At 39.4% G+C, this 21675-nt stretch overlaps 1 protein-coding gene across 1 annotated transcript in view; it reads left to right on the forward strand.

Moving 5' to 3' along the window:
* The first annotated feature begins 195 nt into the window (after positions 1 to 195).
* Positions 196 to 21675, forward strand: part of TSPAN8 (tetraspanin 8) — a 97576-nt gene continuing 76096 nt past the window's right edge. The window contains exons 1-3 of the mRNA XM_014963270.1: positions 196 to 300; positions 1578 to 1772; positions 10228 to 10303. The gene's annotated coding sequence lies outside the window, so the exon portion shown is untranslated. The remainder of the gene's footprint in view (positions 301 to 1577; positions 1773 to 10227; positions 10304 to 21675) is intronic.

The following is a 21675-nucleotide window of genomic DNA, read 5'->3' on the forward strand; positions in this document are numbered from 1 at the left end:
GGGGGGGGACCCCCCCGCCTCCCGCCTCTCCCGCCCGCCCGCCGGGCCCCGTGGCCGCCGCGCCTCGGGGCTCACCTCATGGCGGTGATTTCCCCTCAGGGCAGCGGGACGCGCGCCATGGAGGTTTCTGGAAGGCGGCGGGCGGCAGAGCCTTCCCTCCCTTTCCAGTCCCTCAAGGGGAGCTTGCCCCCCAGCCGGCCTCGGGAAGGAGGTTTCCCCTCCTCAGGTTGTGAGGAAAAGCGGCCTGGGCGCTACTCTTCTCTGCCTTCTGAGTCTACCAAAGCCATTGGTGAGAGAAAGGTGAGGGTGGCAAATTTTTTAAACCTTTTTTTTTTTAAATTTCCCTCCCCCCCACCCCTAAATCTTCAGTGCGAACAAAGTTGACCACAAACTCCAGGCTTGAGGCCAGGCACCAGTTTAACAGCCCAGTCCCCGGCCCGGTTCCTGTTTGGACTGGTGACTAAACGGTTGGTCAGGTTGCTGGGTATGTGTTAGTTAAAAGGGCTTTTTTTCTACCTTTGAATCTACAATTAAATCTGGAATGAAAGCCTAATGAAAAGGTCCGGCAAAACACATGCTTTTATATTCTAGGCAGTTTATAATCCCTATTCCCACCTCTGGACCATCCATTTGATGTAATCTGAGCTGCCAAAGGTCCTTGCACCAGAGTTTGAGTGCTTTATTTAAAATAATAATAAAGGGAATCTGCTGCCTGGCTGGTTAAACAGGCCAGAATGTTTTGTAAACCTAGGCCTATGGGGCTGCTGGAAAGCTTTTCCATGAGCATCACCTTGTCCTAAGCTAATAAAAACAATGGTAAAAAGGTTAGATTGTCCAGAAGAAGTTGTTGAGGAGAAAACTCTTGAGGAAGCAGAGTTGTCATTATGTTTGATGCTACCTGTCCATGAGACCTGTTCCCCCCATACCCTCTGACTGTTATCCATGTCTAATATCACTGCAGAGCAGCAATACTTTAATCATTAAATTTCATGGTTTTTAAGAGGTTTCATGCTGTCCTGAATAGCTACATGCCATAGGCTTGATAAATTGTGAATACCTTCTAGGGTGAAATAATTTCTATTAGGCATCTGCACCTCATGATATTAGAGTCCTTAGCGTGCCCTGCCAAAAGACAGTATAATAGTTGTAGTTAACAAATACGTAAATATTTTTCATAACTGTAGTGAAGTAGTATTTATGTAACCTGAGGCAATTACACACCTATTTTGTTTGTTCTAGAAAGCAAAGTGTATACTGTTTGTTCATTTTCTGTTGAGGATTTGATAAGCTTGCATAAGATATCTGAAGTTAGATAGACATAAATTAATTAGTAGTGAGGTCTTAGCTGTAAAAATCCTCCTTTGAGTGTTGTTTATTTTGCATTAATACATTTGTACAGCTAATGACTTTCTTTGAAATACTTAATGTACTTCTAGTCAATTTTACTTGAAGATTTTTTGAAATAAGAGTAGCTTGAAGATGAAAAGACGGATTTGATAGGAATGGATATGGATAAATCCTACCTTTGTACATTTAAATTAGGCTGTACAGCTATTTCCTTTTCATGTTTCTCATAGGTCTCTGGTTCTCCATAAAGAGAAAAGGAAAAACATCTGTCAGTTTGGTAACGTCTCTGGGAGGTGCTGTTACTGTTCCAAAAGGCTATTGGGACTGTAAGATTTCCTGCAGGTTCTGACATCTCAGCATAACATCCTGGTCACTTGGAGTGACATCCATGGTACAGCCATCAGTGGTCTTCAGCTTTCATCAAGGTAGTAAACAACCCCCTTAGGGATGTCAGCAGAGTGCACTCTTGAATCTCTTCCTGTCTTCCTGATACTCAGGCAAAAAAACCTCTGTCTTCTGAATGTGATATATAATGTGACAACCCTCCAGCCTAAGGTTTATCAGTATAAAAGATATCTTCATGGAATGTTATGTACGAATAAACAAAACGATACATTATGTATTGTCAGCACACAAAAAGCATACTAGTTCATATGTCAAGAATGCACAGCAGATAGATACCTAACTTGAAACTTTTAGGTCGTTACTTACAGCATGACAGATTTTAGACTTTATGTGAAATCTGATTTTAAAATATAGGACTAAAAAGAAAGCCGGGTATCCAAAATAGTCACTCTTTCTGTTTTGTCAGCTGGATTAATTGATTTTTAAAAAGAGTGTGGCTACAGCATTTAGCAATTGAAATTTATGCTGAATCGTGAAACGATCAGTCATCCCAGTGAAAATGCATTTTAAAGCAGAAATGTTAACAGATCCTGCACTAGCAAAGGTAGCAGCTAGTGCTTAAATATTAAGGCAAGTCCAATACAGCACCAAAGTAAAAAGCACAGCACCAAAGGACACGTTTACAGTTGCAGGTAGCTTGTTTTTCCTTTTCTGTCTATGGATGAAGGGTAAGTTCCTAGAAGGCAGTACAGCCGTATATTTAGGCTGTGAGCAAATAAAGCTCTTGTGCAGGGTGAGATTTATTTTTCTGTCCATTTATTTTTCAATGAAGAAATTCTTCGTTGGATGTGTTGATGTCATTACATTGAAAGGGTTCATTAGGCAAGTGTGAAGCTCCCCTAGCCCTTAGGCTGTTGCTACTATAGAGCAGTACTGCAACTGCCCAGTGGTCTGTGCAGAAGGATCCTTTCCTCTTTGCAGGACACCTGATTTCTCCTTTTATTCTTGGCTAGCCCTGGAGAATGGTGCACATCTTTTATGATTTGTCACCGTATAGGGTTTTTATAGGTACAGGAGGAGTATTTATGTACTGTGTTCATTTGGTTCCGTATTTACCTATCAGTACATGGTCATGTTCATTTGCATCATGTTTCACTGAGGATCTGAAACTAAGACATGTATTTACATCACTTTGTTAAGCTGTGCAATGACCTTCAGACCAAGGCAGATAGCACTATTTCTGTTTTACATAGTGATAAATGCTGGTACCTGAAATATAGAATGGTTAAGTCAGGTTCCAGGTTCTGGAACCTTACTCCTGGAACCTGAAAAAATACAGGAGTTTTAATTACCCTGGCCCAGTTTACCTCACGGCTACAGACCATCAATCCCAACAATATTATGGATTATGTGACATCAACTTTGTTTTGTTCACATTTTCATGCTATTTAAGGCATTCTGTGCCATGCATCTTTAGAAGTCATCTTTTTATATTGATTCTTTTATTTGGCACACTGCCACCCAGCTGCATTCTTCCCTCAACAGTTCCGTAGTTAGTGTGATGGTAGGACATTTGACAGGTAGGATTTACTTGGGTTCGTGTGAAATATTCTTCATTAGTCAAGTCACTGATGGGAAGAAGGGACAAAAATAGGAAAACAGTATTATTATTACTGTTACAATACATACAGTGAAAATTGACTTATCCATATAATTTTGAAGCAAATGCTGACACGTACATTATTTTTAGCCTCAAAATATCTGATAATGAAGCATGCAACATTAGTGGAAAAGTCAGGATTACCCAGGCACATTTTAATAGGTAGGCATAAGGGAAAAGAAACAAGGAAAAAATACAAATACATAGGATGCAAATATACTAAATGTTTGTTTGAAAGGAATGAAAGCTGACCATTACAGTAATTCTCTGTTTAGGAAATAAAATCCATGTGTTAGACTGAAGATGTGGAAATAAGCTATATGAAAAGAACCTTCTATTCTTTTGAGTTGGGGTGGATGTGACATCATTTAGGGAATTGCAGCCAGGCTGCAAAAGCATTAAGTGGATGTTTCACCAACATAGGAACTATGTGCTTCAAAAAATACTTTAAATGATGCTTTTTAACTCTGGCATTTACTGGTCTTTTACTATCCTTCTATGTCTCACATAAATCCAAAAGAAGCAAGAGGAGAACATGTAAGCTATGTCTAAAGGTACATAAAGAATGGTAAGGCATTAGATAAGGAGTAATATCTTTTATCAGAACAATTAGTAGTTGAAAACAGATGAGCTTTCTTTCCAGCTCGTCAGTCTTTTTTCACAAGCGATATGTAACTGCCCATTCAAAGCTTGTCTCCCGTGTAGCCCTCGAGAATCATCAACAGGTACAGTAGAGTTTTGTAAGAACTGTGACACAGTGCCACTGTGCCACAGGAGTGCAGCAGCCAGGCAGGTCACACCAACTGGAGCCGCCTTCTAGTCAAGTGTTTATATTATAGTCTTAACTGCGCCTTCTGATAGTCAGTAAATCATTGCAACAGGTCTCTGAACTGATTTGTTCTCTTTTGACATCTGCAGAAAAACACATAGTACGTTTGAACCCAAATGCAAGTGGGCTCAAGTCTTTCTCAGAAAAGACTGAAAGAAGGATGTGAATTTTGGAAGGGAGATTTAGATTAGATATTAGGAAGAAATTCTTTACTGCGAAGGTGGTGAGGCACTGGAAGAGGTTGCCCAGAGAAGTGATGGATGCCCCATCCTTGGAAGTGTTCAAGACCAGGCTGGATGGGGCTTTGAGCAACCTGGTCTAGCGGGAGGTGTCCCTGCTCATGGCAGGGGAGTTGGAACAAGATGGTCTTTTAAGGTCCCTTCCAACCCAAACCATTCTATGATTCTATGCGTTGTGATGGATGAATCCCTTCAACCATTTCCTGAATTGCGCAGTCTTGGGACTCTAACTTTTTCACCCCACAAAAGTAATCAATTGCTACTTGTTATATATAATAGATGGTGTCAGAGCTAAACATTTAAAAATGCATTACTGTATATTATAGCACAGTAGTAAGTCCAGAAAGTACTGCATTCTGTGGTGCTTGTCAGTGGGACTTTGAGGAAGGTCTCCAAAATGTTGTTCACTTAATGCAACACAAGTTCAGCACTCCCATGGAAAGTCCCCTCCACATCGGTGAGCAAGTTAACTCCAGTTCACAGAGGGTTGCAGGGCTTTTTTTAACTTAACACTTGTAAAACATAAAGCCTTTGAATATGTGTGTGTGGAGATGCATGATGCATTTCTGTGTCCTCTACATGCTGTGGTGATCTGCATTCTTCTCTGGGTAAAAAGACAGGAGTTGATACATACCATGTGCATGCATAGAGTCATTTCTTAATTTAGCAGCTTATACAGAAATTCTGTCCAATTCTTTTCATCCTTCCTTCTCTCACTGTGTCTGTGTGGCAAACACCCCGGGGCTCCTGTGGTTTTTGAAGTGTATTTGCATGATACTGTATAATGAGCGATTACATTGTTTTGTAGTTGTTTGAAGGAGGTCACAATAATGTTTTGGTTTTTCTTCTTTTTCTTTTTTTGTGGTGGTTGTAATAGTTTTAGTCATTTTGGGATCAGCTGCCATGCAAAAGGAAGAAATCTATCTGAGAAAGAAGCACCTAATTGTGACAAATTGCAGGAAGACTTTAGATGTGGTGTAATACCTTATTTTCCTGTACATTCCTCTCTAGAAGGGGGGAGAGGTCTGTATTTTTATTTCTGTCTCTGTGTATTTGGCTTCTGAGGTCTGAGCACAGAAAAAGATTGTGGAGATGGAAGTAAAGAATTTTTCATTAATGAGTAAGACTAAACCATTTCAGACATCTCTATCATTGCGATAGCAGTGCTCTTCCTATTCTTGACTAGGACTTCGGACAAATCAAACAGGAAATACCTTATAGGACTTAATTTTTAAGAAGTTTTTGAAAACTGTTTGCTTATTGCCCAGTGCAAAATTAATCAACAAAGCTTTTTAGTACATACTTAATCAGACCAGATGTTGAAGTGTCCATGTTTCTGTGGCTCACATGCTTCATCCTCACTTTGTACCACGGTGATAAACAGGCAGGATACATTACCCTCCTCTGCTTACTCTTTGAAATTGAAGCAGTCCCACCTTCAGTAATGCAAAATGACACTAAGGGAGGGAAGGAGCAAAATGTCCTTCAACACATGCAGAAAGCTTCTACCAGAGCCTGCCAGTGACATGGGTAATGTAGAATGCTTACAAAGGTGTAGAAGAAATGCTATTTCTTCTGTAAAGCTGGCGATGATGCACAGCCCCTGCTATAGGTGGAGGAAGGGAGCTGGTTGAAAGTTTGGAAAGAGCAACCAGCAGGAAGGGAAATTGGGATTGTGTGCCTGAAACTTCTGAGCTGCTGAAGATAGAAGGAGCCTTATGCAGGGGTTGCATGGAACAAAGGGAGGAAGATTGATTGCAGCACAGATAGTTATAGGAGAGTGGGTTGGAGGAGCCCTTGTATTTGAAAAAAAGACAATGGGGATACTCAGAACTAAGTTTAGAGTTTAGAAGTTTAGAGCAGGGGAATGGAAAGGAGGTTATTACAAAGAAGAGGAGGGAAGGTGGACCACAGAAAACTTGCAGGAGAAAAAGACAAGAAGTCTTGGTACGTGCAAGAAACTCAACCAGTTGAAACACACAGCTCTGAAGTTTCTATGCCCTTTCTTCTACAAACACTGCTCCTCATAATGTTAATAGTCTGTGAATTGCTATGGATTTGCTTTAAATGTTTTTGGAAGATACAGAGATATATTTCTGGACTGAATGTCAGAATCAGGGCCTTAGATAACATGAACATGTTTGTAGCATGCATTGGGTTGCTCCTCTCTTTGTTGGCAAGGCTGGTTAGCCGACCTCAGGGCAGGCACGTTTATTTTGGGATGTGTTTGCCTTTGAGGCAAGCAACTTCTTTGAAAGAGTCTTTATATTTATAGACCCCACCTTAAGAGAGTGTAAGCATAGACCCATGACCTGTGACTTCTTTACAAAAGCGGGGAGCAGGGTGTTGCATCATTTAGCTTCATCTATTATCGTTGAAGACAAAGAGGTACCTGCACAAGGCGCTTGCTCTCCCCTGGCCACAAGCTGAGAGACTGGCCATTGGGATCACACAGGGAACCTCAGAGCCTCTTAACGAGGCTAATACAGTTGCCCATGCAGGATGGTTTGAATATCCCTCCAATTGCTGTCATTAGCACTGAAATTTCAAAACACATGGTTGCTGCAGGACTTGCTTTTTAAAAGAGTGTCTGAAAGAAGTTTAAATGTATAGTTTATAGACCTATTTCAGATCTGTTAAACTCTGTAAATCCAGAGTAAAGTTAATTTTGTTGTAGTAGCTGAGAAAGCAAGATTCACAGCAATACAAAATCAGTACAGTTTTACAGAAGCCAATATATTTATTTCTGTTAATAGCACAGGCCTCTGAGGGTTTGGCTACTTTTCTTTAGTAATTAACAGAGACGGTAGGAGATGAGGAGAGAGTGTTCATACCACCCAAATTTAATCTCCCAGCATCTCTCTGAAGCTGATTAAGAGTAATAGACTCCTCCAGAAGGTGGTTCAAAGCACCTATATTAATTATTTTATATATTTGTGGATAGCTAAATCAAGGTTGCTATGCAAAAGCACCCTTGCATTGATTATCATTAGAGTTGCTGCTAGAGTAGAGCAGAGCCCTGAGAAGTTACGTGCAGGAAAGAGGAAACTTTGGCAAACAAGGACTAATATGAAAAGCCCAGGCTTAGTATATTCTGTTTATGTACATTTTTTTGGTCTACATTTGGCTCAATATATAAGCCCCTGAGACAGGTGAAACAGAAGATTGAAAGTAAATCAGTACTAATCATTTTGGTCTAATGCCACTTGGAATCTGTCAGAAGCAGCATTTGGTCAAGTTTAATTTTTCTCTGAAATATTTGTATGGACTATGGTAAAAACAGATGGAATTTAAAATATACAAAGAGAAAGAAAATGACAAAAGGAGAAAGCAATGCATTGTATTGAAAAATAATTACTTTTAAGTTTGATTGCTTGGAATGGATTTCAAAAGCATGAAGTCAAAAGTGATGTATTTGTACTTTTTCACTTTAATTTCCATTATAGGTTTTCCTTTTCAGGGAACACATTTAATCTATAGAACAAATACACACTTAGTGCACTTAATATTAAGAATAATAATGATTAATGCAGAATTTTAGAAAATGTTATTATGGAAAAAAATTACAAGTGTCAGGCTTGATTGGCTGATGATTTTAGGGAGTATTTCTTTGAGCATGGGAACTCAACACAATTGAAAAGGTTTGGGGAGAGAAGGCTTCATAAGGGATGCTGTGCTGCTCCTGGGTGGCCATGTAGAATTCAGCTGTCCTGTTATTTAACTTCCAACTTCTGTCCTCTCAACAACTTGCTGCTTGACCCATTTGTAACAGGGAGCAAAATCTGCCCCTTCCATAAAGTGTCAGAGTTTTAGGATAAATTGTCAGATTATGCATTATTATGTTTATGTATATAGACATTAACATTGTATTCAACTCTTTTTAGGCCAAGGGCATATTCTTCACAGGTGAATTTGAGTCAAATCAGATGCTACTCTTTAGTAATGTTCATTTGTGCTCAGAAATCTTCAGAATAGGGTATTTCTATTTATTTACATTTTCAAGATGTAATTGCTAATTTTGAGACACTGGTAGGTTTTGCTGTCCTAACTTTGAACAATTTAATAACAAATTGAGAACAACTTAAAAACAGTTTGAAAAGTTACACTAGGTAAGCTATTTGAAATCCTAAATTCAGATTTAATGTGGTGATCAAAGAAGATTATTTATGGTATATTTTACTTCGGAGCTTTAATGTTTAGAATTTCCTCCAGTTTTACAGTTGTCCAGTATTGTATCAGCAAAGTTTTTCCCTCTGCATTTTTTAAGAGAACCTTTTTCCATGGAGTAAGAACTCTTACTTTATATTTCTTGAGAATATGTATCTGAGACACATCAGCATTAAATTCATTATTAAGTTAATTTTATTATTAAATTATTTTGAAGTGCAGAAGTTCACAGTAGTCTGGTGCCACTAAATTATTTCAGCTCTTACTGTCGTTGTGGGTTGATAGATACATAGAAAATGTATTATCAGGTACATAGATGTTTCTCAAATAAAGCTTATTATTTACTGCGGTCTGTCCAAATATAGAGGCCTTTGTGGTAGTTCCATTGCATTTAATGTGCGAGGTGATTCTTCCCATTTCTATCTCAGTACCTTGCCAGAGTAAAACCTAAAAAGTTTAGGTTTGCGTTCGGGTGAGTTGCAACTGTTCAGAGGAATTTCTGTAAAAACATACCCATAACAGATGAAAAATATGGTACCTTTTATTAACACTTTCACACAAATAGTAATTAACATAAATTATGACAGAGCTATTTGAAAAAAATACCCTAAACAATTAGATTTCAGTAATATGTTAAAACAACCAACTACTCTTTGGAAAAGTCACAGTTATATGCTATAAATGTGTTTCTTGCACATGGCATAACTTCTTTGGGACTCTGCATGGACAAAGTCAGTGTATTTGTTTGTAAGGCTGGAGTCTAAAGCAGTGGTTGAACTGAAGATGCAGCAGTAGATGATGTTAACTTTTGAAAAAGTAGTGACAGACAAAAAGGCATATGAGGCCGAGGGTTAATTAAAAGATTCCAACTGTATCTACAAGTTGATCTGTGAAGAAGTTGAATGGATTCCCATGCATTTGTGTATTCACATCAAATAATTTTTTTACTGCTTATTACTGCAAGGTGTGGATTTTATTTATTGTTTTGCCAAAAGCACGCACACCCAAGAGAGAGATACTCCTGCTTGAATTAAAAAGTAACTTGTCTACCATCTGTTAGCAAGGCTTGAGTTTATCTGTGCCGAAGCCCTACACTTAATGTTGCCTTTTTTGGATCGCTCAAGATTTCAGTGAGCCAAGACCAAGCTAAAAGCATGGGCTCCCTCTGCTGGCCGCCGGCCTTGCTCTGAGCCCTTCTCCAGGAGAGTCAGCAGGCGCTCTTGACAGTACAATTGAAAAGACAGCAGTTGCAGCTTATTTTAAACAGTTTTAAAAGTTCTCTGAGGCAGAAATATAATCAAGCCATCTAATAAAATAGGTTTAGTCTAGCCTTTTGAATAAACAGTAACATAAAACTTTCGGTTGAGATGTCCAGACGCTCTGAAGTAATAATAGTTTTATGGTGAAAGAGCATCAGACAGACCGGAAGAGAAAATACCAGGCAGAAACAAGATTTTACTTTCTGTGATATCAGGTACTGAAAGAGATGGGGGGAGTGGAGAAGTGAGGATGTATTTCTAACCAATCCCAACTCCTTTGTAAAACTCAGCAGAAGACTAATAATCCATCTCTTTCTTCTTTTTAGCTGTTCACAGATTCAGGGCCATAATTTATTTCAATATCTTTTGATTTCTTTTCAGATCTCAACTGGATAAAGTCTTGAGCAGCTTGATCTGAAGTTGGTCCTTGATCTGGAAGTTGAAACAGATAACCTCTGTAAGTTCCTTTCAGCATACTTTGTTCTACGTTTCTGTCCTAAATGTGAGAGAAAGGTTAAACTTAGGAAAACGAGTTTGTATAACGTAGCCTTTAACTTCATGTTCATCCTGAAAGGCCTGTTATATTCCATGGTAGAAAATGGCATTCTGCATGTGTAAAGAGAGGGGCCTGGATCCACTTTCTGAAGTTTCCCTCTTTGCATACCAGCAGGCCTTTGCAAGAGGAGAGGTGTAACACAAGTGCAGATCAGGAAGCTCCTCAGGCATTAAGGAAAATGGCTGTGTGTCCCCTGTACCAACTAATAGCTATTAGTAAAGCTGTGAAAAACTACATACAGCTCATTTCAAAAGGAATCCTGGGCACATCTCTTAGAGTGAGGGCTCAGGTGACAGTCTCTGAAATGCCTGTACAATGAGGGAAGGCTGCACAGGCTATAGTAAAGTAAGAGAATGTTTTTAACTGCTCTGTGTTGTGGCCAACTGTTAGAACAGAGCTGCCTGGCACAGCCAGTCGCTGCATGGGAGAGAGAGTGGATGAATGTGAACTCTCCATCCTTCCCCAAAGTACTGAACAGCAGTATGTAGGTTATATGGAGAAGAAGTTTACAGTGCCAGAGGAAAGCAGGAAAACATACAGTATTCACAACAGAGAGAGGCTTCTTTAGAAGATGGTTCAGAGCAGAAGCCATAAACTAGGCATTCTTGATTTTTTTCCCCCAGTACAGCTTTTCTCCTTCTATCAACAATGAAAGTAGCAGAACAAGTCTGGTCTTTGAAGGATAAACTTAGCCTTTGTGAATACTTCCTTCTCTTCCCTCACTCCAGGGTCCAGTGTGATTTTCTCAGTTCTTTAGACCATGGATGGATATGGATTTATACATGCTTTGTATTTTCTAGCACATTTTCAATATGCTGGAGAACAGATAATGCTGTTGATATGTTGATATGAATGCTTGGATTTTAAAGAAGTGATGTAAAACTATCAATAAGATTACTCTGCTCTCAGTTCTGAGTTTTATCCTATTTGATCCTATCACAAAATGCAAGAGAAGTCTTCCATATGCTGCCTAAAAAATCCTGGGAGAAGCATGCACTGTTCATTAAAATACAGTGTATAGTCTATGAAATCCATATTTTTTTTCCAACTTCATTTTGTATTAGGTGTATCAGCTTTACAAGCGTGAATTCTTTTAAAAGAATTTCTTCTGCACATTATGTTTGTCTGCTGTAATAATAACATGGGAGAATGTTTGCTGAAATGTGCTGAATCCCAGCCTGTAGCTTGTGCCTTTACAGTCATCAAGTAGGTGTTCCAATTTTTGAATAATAGCTTTTATGGAAGCAGGCGGGTGAACCAACACCACTGGCTTGCCTCAGAAACTTCAAAGGGAAGCTTTTTTTTTTTTTCAGAAGAGACAGAAAGGTCACATTTGGAGGTTGAAAGGGTGCACTGCAGCCTTTAGCCAAGACAAGGAGAATCAGCCGGTGTCTGAGAGATCTCTTCGTCATATTATTTAAATAGAAATACAAAGAAAATGTTCTTTAAGTTGTAAGTAGCATGGATAAAGTTACTTATAGGCAAAGTGGCTTTATTATTGTTTCCAGATGTAAATTTTGAAATGCAGAAAGGGCAGTTAGCATTTGGGTCCATTAAAAGCAATATAATTCAGCCTTATAGACTCTCTCTTGGATGAGAAAGGGAAGACAGGACTTAGAACCTAGTGCAGTTGAGGGCACTAGACATGGATGGAGCCATAATGTGGAGCTTGGGTAAGATATGTTACTTGAAAAGCTGCATCTGGACACATACACACACTAACACAAATAATTGGCAGTTATTTGATTATTTGAAGAAATCAGAAAAAAAATCCTCTCAATCTGATCTTTTTCTTGCAGCATCAAAACTAACATGCAGATAGGCGTTTTCAAAGGAGGCAAAGGGAGATACAGCTTCCCATTTCCCACTGAAATTCAGAGACTACTCCTCACCATGTGGGCAGCTCTGAGGACAATTACTGTGAATAAAGTAAAACTTCCCACTAAAAGTGTGAATAAAGTGCCCACTAAAAATGACACATTTTTCCTCCTATTGTTTTCTTGCGCTGTGTGCTGAGCTCTGGCAGCTTACTGTGCTGGCTCTAGGGATGAGTGTCCTCCCTACACAGTAGTGCTCGTGTAACCCAGAGGGCCGCAGGGCTCATGGTCTATAGTTATGGGCTCCTTAGGGTTCATGAAGGTGCTTGAGTAAGTAAGGAGCCCTGAAGGATAAAATCAAGCAGAAAGCAAGCCAGTGCAGGCCCACATGGGGCACCTGCACCACCAGACAGGCCTTGATAAGCAGCCTGCAGTCTGTCTGTCTGTCCTTCAGCCGTGTGTGAGCAGCAGGCAGACAGGAGCTGGAGCAGACAGAAGAGCTTACAGCTCTTCCAAAGGTAGCCTAGCCCTTGCTGGTATGTTTTAGCTGCTTTCGTCTTTCTGGAGAGCCAACAAATTTAGTGAGACTGATTTGGTTTATTGTCAGTCTTGCGTGATAACATTTCTAATGGAGCTCCAGCTGCGGAACATCTTTTACTGGTGAGGTTTATGAGTATAAAGTTGAGAAAGCCTATCTTGACTTCTACATTTCAGGCCTAGTGTGGAGGGTTGGCATTTATGAAAGGAAGCACAAGCATATTTTAACTTATAAACTGAATAGAATTGATACAAAACCTATGAGATCACTGGGAAACAAAAATCTTGAAAGACCGCGGTTTTACCACGGAGTATTTTAGCACACAACTGCATAGTGAGATGATAGGTTTTATTCTGTGAATTCCTTCAGGACACTGACTGTATCTTTCTCACTAAGGAATATATAGGACTCAATTCTTCTGTGACTGTACACTCAAAATTGCTGTAGGTTTCAAGGGGGTGCCACACGTGGAACTGAGTAATGCAAATTTTAGGACCCTTGTAAAAAGATCTCTGCTGAAGCGTTCCAGCTTTTAAAGTTTGTCCCTTGTTTCTGCACATAAATTTCTATGAAGGCAGATTTTGTCTGTAAATGGATGCAGCCAAATGTGTAGGTGATGCATATACATTACTTAACCAAAATAAAATTTTCATGAGTAGAATTTATTTTCGCTTTTCTTTATCCTGACAATGTTACTGTTTTAAAAACATTTAACCAAAAAGCACAAACTGCACTTCACATAAAACCCTCAGGAAGTGCAATAATACACCACAGGACAAGAGAATAAAAATCATCAATTAATAATTCATAACATTTCAGTAGCAATAGTAATATCTGCTACTGAATTAATAGACCAAGCAACTTTACAAAAAACATAACAAAAAGATTACACCATCACTGGCTCTCCTGCAATAATGTTTCCTTGGATGACCTTCAGTGTGGGATTTTCACAAGGCAAGCCAGAGGTCATGACAGACCCGACTCCATCCTTTCACCGTTTGTTCTATGCAATCAGAAACAGAAATCTTCCATTTCTTAATTAAAATATGATTTTGCTGTTAACATAAATCCCACTGAAGTTGGTGGAAAGTTTCACACTGAATTCAACTGGTCCCTCAGTCACCCAGTATCTGTCTGTTTTCTCGAAATAAAGCTATGTTTGAGGATGCAATTGCGGCACTTGCTGGTGCAAGAGTTAGGCTCATAAAATATATGACTATCAGGCTTCACCTTATGAAAATCTGGCCTACAATGCAAACGGATAGGGAAACTTAAAGGCACATAACACTCTTCTGATTTAAAGATGACCATGCATAACTCATTTGTGGCTTTACTTCAATCGACACCCTGCACTTTTGTGCATAAAGTCATCCAAGAGTCACAACTAAAAGGGGCATATTCTAGGGGGCCACAATTCCTTTGACGCCTCTTTAAAGTTAAATGATAAATATAAATCGCAACTGAGAGAATCTGGTAAACCTGATGCAAAAATATCTAGCCTGCCGCACTCTACTAAGTACCTTCAGATGGCAATAGGCATTTCTGGAATTAAATCTTTCTAAACTAAGCTATTTTGCATTACCAGCACTTAGCTCCCTAAGCTGAAGTTGAAGATTGCTGAAACTGCATTGAAATGAGGTACCTAATTCCTGGAGAAGCAGCCAAAAAAGCTATTTTCCACCATTACTTACATCTGGTGCTGCCTAAAATTCCTTCAGTGTGACCCTGATTGCCCCTGTGGCTGTCCCCGGGCCCATGCAGAAGTGCCCCCAAGGTGGATAAGACGGCCCTCTTCTCCCACCTGAGTTCTGCTGGGTTGCAGGAGTTTGCAATGCCTCCCCCATCCAAAGCTAGCCTCAAATTTGCACTCTAAGGCAATGCCAGTGCCAATGAACCATTTGCATCACAGCATTTAGCTGGGAGGTACCCCACCTGGAGTACTGTGTCCAGCTTTGGAGTCCTTGGCACTGGAGTGACATGGGCCTCTTGGAATGGGTCTGGAGGAGGGCCACAAAGACTATCATAGGGCTGGGGCACCTCTGCTACGAGGGCAGGCTGAGGGAGTTGGGATTGTTCAGCCTGGAGAAGACAAGGCTCCGGGGAGACCTTAGAGCAGCCTTCCAGCACCTGAAGGGGGCCTACAGGAGAGATGGGGAGGGACTCTTTATCAGGGAGTGGAGCAATAGGATGAGGGGTAATGGTTTTAAACCGAAAGAGCGGAAATTTACATCAGATATTAGGACAAAATTATTTATTGTGAGGGTGGTGAGGCTGCCCAGAGAAGCTGTAGATACCCCATCCCTGGAAGTGTTTAAGGCCAGGCTGGATGGGGCTTTGAGCAACCTGGTCTAGTGGGAGGTGTCCTTGCCCGTGGCAGGGAAGGTGGAACTAGATGATCTTTAAGATGATCTTCCAACCCAACCCATTCTATGATTCTATGAAGTGAGAAGGAACTCCAGGTTCTCTGGAGTCACTGGCTGTCACTTCTCATAGTGCTGCAGCTCCAACTGCAGTGCTCGATGAGAAGAGTCCTTTTGTTAAACCTGGGTCACTGTGCTGCTGGGAACACAGGAGACTGCTGTCAGAAGGAAACCATGAAGTTTGGCTTTGCAGCTTACCAAGTCAGGGAGACCATGGCTTCTGGATGAGGAAAGCAGGCACTTATGCCTATTGATGCTGACTACAGATCTAGCCTTGGAATGACTGCTTTGTCTGATGGAGGCAGAAAATTATAACATTATATGAGAGTTGTATATCCTTTGTTCACCTGGGAAAGTGCAGGTACCCTATAAGCAGGAATTTTTAGTAAGGAAAATAAGAATATTCCTGTACCATATACTTTAAAATATTGAGTTAATTCAAATACTGTTTGGATTTAAGAGAACAAGCAGGCTACAAGCCTGGTTGTATATAGACAGTTTCCTTCTAGATAATTATATTATATTGCATGTAAATTAACTTCATTGTTTCATATAGTTCAAAATTATTTTCCTTCCTGGAAAAACTTTCAAGATTTTGATGATTCTGCCTATCCCTTGTCAGGGCAATATGTTGAAATTTCAGAATGGTTGTGAACTTAACTTATTGCTTTGACATAATTTTTTTTTTTCTAAATACATAATCAATTTTTAAGGTGTATTATTTCAGCTATTTCTGCTTTAAATTTGAGATTAAATCTTTGAGAGGAAAAAATGATCAAACAGAAAATCAGTTAGAAAATAATCACAGTAGCTCTTGTCAATACTTTTGAAATGTTTCCCTTTATTTTTTAATAAGAAATTCAGTGAAGCTGGCTCATGTCTCCCAAACAATCTCAGTTTAAATCATTTTGTACCTTGTGGCAAAAGTAGATTTCTTAAAATTTTCCATTCAGCAGCATTCGTAATCCTGGAGGAGTAGGGACTCATTATTATTTCTTTCAATGTGATGATGGATAGGCAGTCTGCTTTTTTACTTTTAAAGTGTTATCTGATGGTTAGAAACATAAACATAATACAATATCTTAAGACTCACAAATGCTTTGGTCATTTAATAGAAGACTGAAACGAAAAATATCATTATGGTTTTCTTCCCAGCATTGAGTCACATTATAATGATTACATAGGATTTATACTGGTGACATCACACAAGTATTTTATCATATGTGTGAATATTAGGTTGATTTTTGGGTGTCCTTTTAAACATCAGAGGTTTGTTAGTGTCAGTCTTCTAAGAGAAAATGTAGAGGAATTCACTAGGTGAAAAAAAGGCTTATAATGAGATGAAACATGTTCAGTTTTAGGTTTGCAGAGAACGCTTTGAGCATTTTATATTTTACAAACATTGTTAAAATCCCATCTGGTGTTTGTGAAGTATTTTACTGTCTCCTGCTGGGCCAGGCAGACATTGGTTTTCATGTCTGTATGTTTCCAAAACATTAGGAAAAAAAATGAATGGACCTGGACCAAGTGCAGCAAAATGATAGAATACCATATTTCCATTCTACTGCATTTGGGAATGGAGACAAATGTCCCTGATTCCAGAAAAGATCCATCAGTTCCTATAATGGAACTTCTTGTGAAAAATGCAAAAGAGTAAATTTCTCTTAAGTAGTTCAACATTCAACATCTTGCGCATGATAGATTTTTATGAGCAATAAATATATAATTTCTGTTTCAATTATATACTTCATTTTCAAGGGAATTCATTCAGAAAATATAAAAGCCAGATGAAAATGTGTTCCATTTTTATATATGCATTTTTCCTTTATGCAGTTGACTTGACTTATTAATTGGGTATGAAAAAAATAAATAAATACCAAAACAGAAATGCAGAGTCCTCCTAGTTTTGTGTTCCCGGAGCCAGTGTCATGCATATCGATGACCCATTTTCGCTGAAGTCAATGGGAACAGACCCATTTCTGGTCTCACATCCCATCTTCAACTGGTACAGCTTTTAACAGTCTAAATTTGGTTACTGAAGCAATAAAAGAGGAGAAAAGAGAATCAGTTCAGAACGGGGAAGGGTCAGTGAGTCTGCATTAGCTGTTGTTTGTAGAAGGGAGATAACTATCTAAAATGACATGGCAGTGATAGCATAGCTACTGCATACAACTGCATTTTAATAGCTTAGGAAATATAAGTATTTCCAAACACATTTGTTGCACTGAAGATCCTAGAAAGCCTTTCCTACGTTCACTGATAATTCACAGAAAATGTAGATACATTGCCAAAACAAATAAAAAAATATCTTAGAGGAACACAAGTATAAAAATAGACTGATTGCTTTTTAAGATGCAGTGGTCATACCATTGGAATACCAGATGGATTTTTCCGTAGACACTTTTGTGCCTTTTGCTTGATAAATAGCTGACATTATATCAGAAAACCTTTTCTTTGCATGCTTTTTTCGTTTGGATTGTGTATTTGTTATTTTCTTAAAGGATAGACTTTTAGCAGGAGTGTAATTCTTGCTGCATTCATTCATCTTTTCGTCCCTCCACACATGATTTTCACACATCTTCCTGTCAGGGAAGGTGGGGAGCAGGTCTACACAGAGACACACATATCAACTTCGTGTGTGAGCAACCCAAGGGACTGATTGTGTGTGCAGTCAATGGGCACATCCCCGCCTCCATACAGTCTTGGCTCCTATGAAACACGCTGTCCCTCTCATTCCAATCCCTTCTTCCTCTCTCTTTGCTGCCCATTCTTAGAGCTAAAGGACAAAGTTGAGAAGGTGAGGCCAACAGATCACCTGATGCATACTTAAAACTGGAAATCAGATTGCTCTCTGCTTGTCACTTTCTCTGACCAGTGTAAAAAACAACTTCCTTTGCTATTTAAGATGGTATTTTCAAATATTGATCTGAGTAAACACTGTAACAGCAATCTTAAATGTCACAACAATCAGCATTCTAGATAAACGACATTTATTTCTGTTTGAGGCACTTTGCTGAGTTTCTATACACAGAGTTTGATATTGGGTTTATGCTTAGCAGCAAATGTGAACTGTTAACTCTGGGAAACAGGGCAGAGGGACGGAGAAAGTCAGCTGAGCTAATTGCTGTCTCCTCCATAGGGCAGATGTGCAATGCAGGTATTTGTTCCATGAAGATCTGAATGTCTGATAAACTGGAACTGGAGGAGGACTTAGAGAAAGGTAAGAAACAGAGGGGGAGTAGGAATTGCTGAAGCCTGTAACAGTGAGGAGACAACTGCCCCTTCCAGCCCCTTTACCCTTTTTTTAGGGGATATGGTGGTCAATAGCGAGCTGGTGACCAGCTGTGGAGGTGTGGAGGGGGAGGAGGGGAGGAGTGATGGGAGAAAGGAGGCCGACTGCAGCTCTCCAGCAGGTGGGAATGATTATGGAAAGAATGACGACCTGTACTGTACAAGTTATTGATGGTAGTTCCCAGAGGAGTTGAGTTAATAAAGCTGCAGCCAAAATAAACCACATCCCTTGCATCTTGTCTTTCTTCCTGCATGTCCAGAACAACGCAATGAAAGTCTATTGCCTCCCCTTCCCCCCATTCCTCCCTCATCGCGCTGAAGTTTTCTCCTACTCTGCTCTACACAGCTGTGTCGTGGAAGGATTTAACTTCAGCTTCTGTTAAAAGTACAGAAATATGACCATGGAATAGATTCTGATTCTATTTTGCTAAAAGGAGGTATACACTCAAAGTGAGCAAAGGAGTGGAGAGCCAACAAGCAGAAGTATTACCTGCTTGATGTAACAGTGTGTTGGTTTTGCCTTTAGCATTGGTTGCCCGGTCTGTGCTAAGCTGCATTTCTCTAGGTTGGGCAGAAATTACTGTGTTTGCACTGTACGATCCATGAGGGGAGCTAACACCCAGCAATCAGGTGACGGTCTTTTGAAGTGATTGTTCTTTTTAATAGTATGGACTTGCAGAAAAGGAGTTGTTTTGAACAAGAATAATTGTAGAATGGAACTCATCTAAGGGTTGAATTCTTAGAATCCAAATTTTGGCCTTCTTAGTGGTTCCTTCTTAGTGATTGATCTAGAGCTATTTTATTCTATTCTGTCTTTGTGGTAAAAGTATGTTGTCCATTTCATAGACAAAGTCACTCTTTAGGTATCTTCCACAACAAACAACACATGGCAACCCTGATCTTACATCACTTTTTTCCATTTGCTTCTACAGCTCCAGTCTTAATTTTCATGATTTTCATCACTGATGTTAAATAGCATTCTTCAGTACAACTTGGGTTCCAAGCCCTGTCAGTATGGAGGAATATTTGAACTAGTGGGGACTGAATGACTGGCTTCAACACTATGTCCATTTTTTAAAAGCTTTGGCTTGCTATTTCCTTGAAAATTGGTTTCTCTGCTTCCAAGTCTATCATAGGAGCTGCGTGTGCCAGAGCACTGCTTTATGTAGACATCAAACCCTGACGCTGTTACCCTGGATGTGATTCTTTGCGCAATTGTTTGCACAGTCCATCTAGGAACTGGCCTGTTACTGAAGTATCAAAGTTCTTTTGGAGTATTTAAAAATAGAAATATCTGTAACAATATAAGCTTCTCTTTTTTCCTTTTTCTTTACCAGTGTCGGAAAAATATCTTCATTAGTTTATAGCTTGCCTGAGGTATTTGTGTAACCGTGTATGTGACTGAGTGTGAGAACGTTGTATTTGTACTGAGAACTCACAGTGAAAGGTACATTGACTATACATTTATTTCTGAAGGTGGTGGCATTTCTGTCCATTCTCCTTTGAGTCCTACAATCAAGGTCAGAGTTTCCCAAAAAGGGGAGCTGCAGCACTCATGGGGAGGTCACAAATGGGGTTGTGGTCCTGAAACTAGGTGTGCTGATATAAAAGCTTGGGAGCAGCTCATCTGAGTCAAACTATTGGTAAATGACAGTTGAGTGGAAGATAATATATGAAGACAGATGTATTAGTTTATTAGTAAAGAATCTTCTTTTAAGCCCAGGAGGCAAGGAATTGAAAATTGAAAATTTAGAATGATGGGCATGGGCTGCACAGCTGTTTACTAGCAAGTCAGGCATTTTGTGTGCAATGGTTTGTTGCTATTTGTGTATCTGCTGTTATTGTAAAATCATTACGTCTTCCTGTAACAGCACTTCTCAGTCTCTTAAAAGCTGAGCCCACTTTCAAAATGAAATCAATCACACTTACTGCTTTTCCACAAGCTTTTAAGGTCAAACACCTTAGCATATATATATATGTTCTAGTTTATCCTTATAACATGGGTTTTTTACTGCTTGCTCTCAGAAACACTGGTGTAAGGATTCCTACTAACATACTTTTTCCTTTGGACATACATCAGTAGTGAAATACTGAGCAGTATTGGCATCAGCAGCTCCTATTATCAGTGGATTTGGAGCGTGCCTAAGAGTATCAGTTGCAGACAGACCCTTCTGAACCCATAGCTCCATTTTTTGCAGGCACACCTTTCACAAGTGCAAGAGTTAGCACTTTAATTTTTATTAAAGGCAGCTCGGCCTCTTTAGGAGAGTTGCCCACCGAAGTTAGTCCATATCCCAAGGAACGTTGTACATATTGAGAAGTTTTATTCTATAATTACCAGCTCAACAGCAGTCAAGCGTAAAACTCTTTTCACACATAAGGACTAGACCTTTTATAAGATAAAACATTTTGCAGACTGCAGAAATTTTGCAGTCCTGGTGATGATGTTGGATAAAGGTAACATGAGGGTATTTGCTTCTGTTGACCAAATTCCAACATTAATATAGACCTAATCGTACTCAGATCTAATCATCTTGATCTTTTTCCCAATGAGGGGTGGAAAATTTCCTTAAAGTCCCTTTTGTTTTACTTGGTTTGCAAATGTAAGAGTCTGTCCCTATAATTTTTTCAGGTGTACACTGATGTGAAAGCCTTTAGGGACCGAATCACTTGACTGTGGGCATTTCATGCCCTATGAAGTATGATTGTATTACTAAAGTTTTAGATATCAAATGGTTTTAATTCATTGAAGTACAATCTTTCCTAACAGCTACGGATGCTCATTATGTAGGAAGTTTGGCTACTGGATTCAGTGACCGGGGGTAAGTGAGTAGGTCAGATGGTGGATCCTTGCCACCCTGCTCCAACCTCCAAATTTTCTTAGGAAAGAATAAAAGAACCACAGTGTGGATACATACCGGGATACATACATACATGTGGATACATATCACGAAGGGTCTGTTGCTGTCTGCACACAGCAAGATCTGCCCCAGCATTAATAACCAGAGTAAGGACCAACATTTGTTTCATCAATTGTTTTTAAGCAACTGGGTCAATGATATTTTTGACAATGTGAATAGTGAGCATTTAAATTGCTTTCACAAAAGCGGTTAACACATTGTACCACTAATTATGTGATTACAGAGGAGCTATTTATCAATTTACTTTTACAGGAACTGTTTATTTTGGACTTAACCTTTGAGTTTT

Source organism: Calidris pugnax, unplaced genomic scaffold, assembly GCF_001431845.1.
Source record: "Calidris pugnax isolate Ruff unplaced genomic scaffold, ASM143184v1 scaffold44, whole genome shotgun sequence".
NCBI classification, from domain to species: domain Eukaryota; kingdom Metazoa; phylum Chordata; class Aves; order Charadriiformes; family Scolopacidae; genus Calidris; species Calidris pugnax.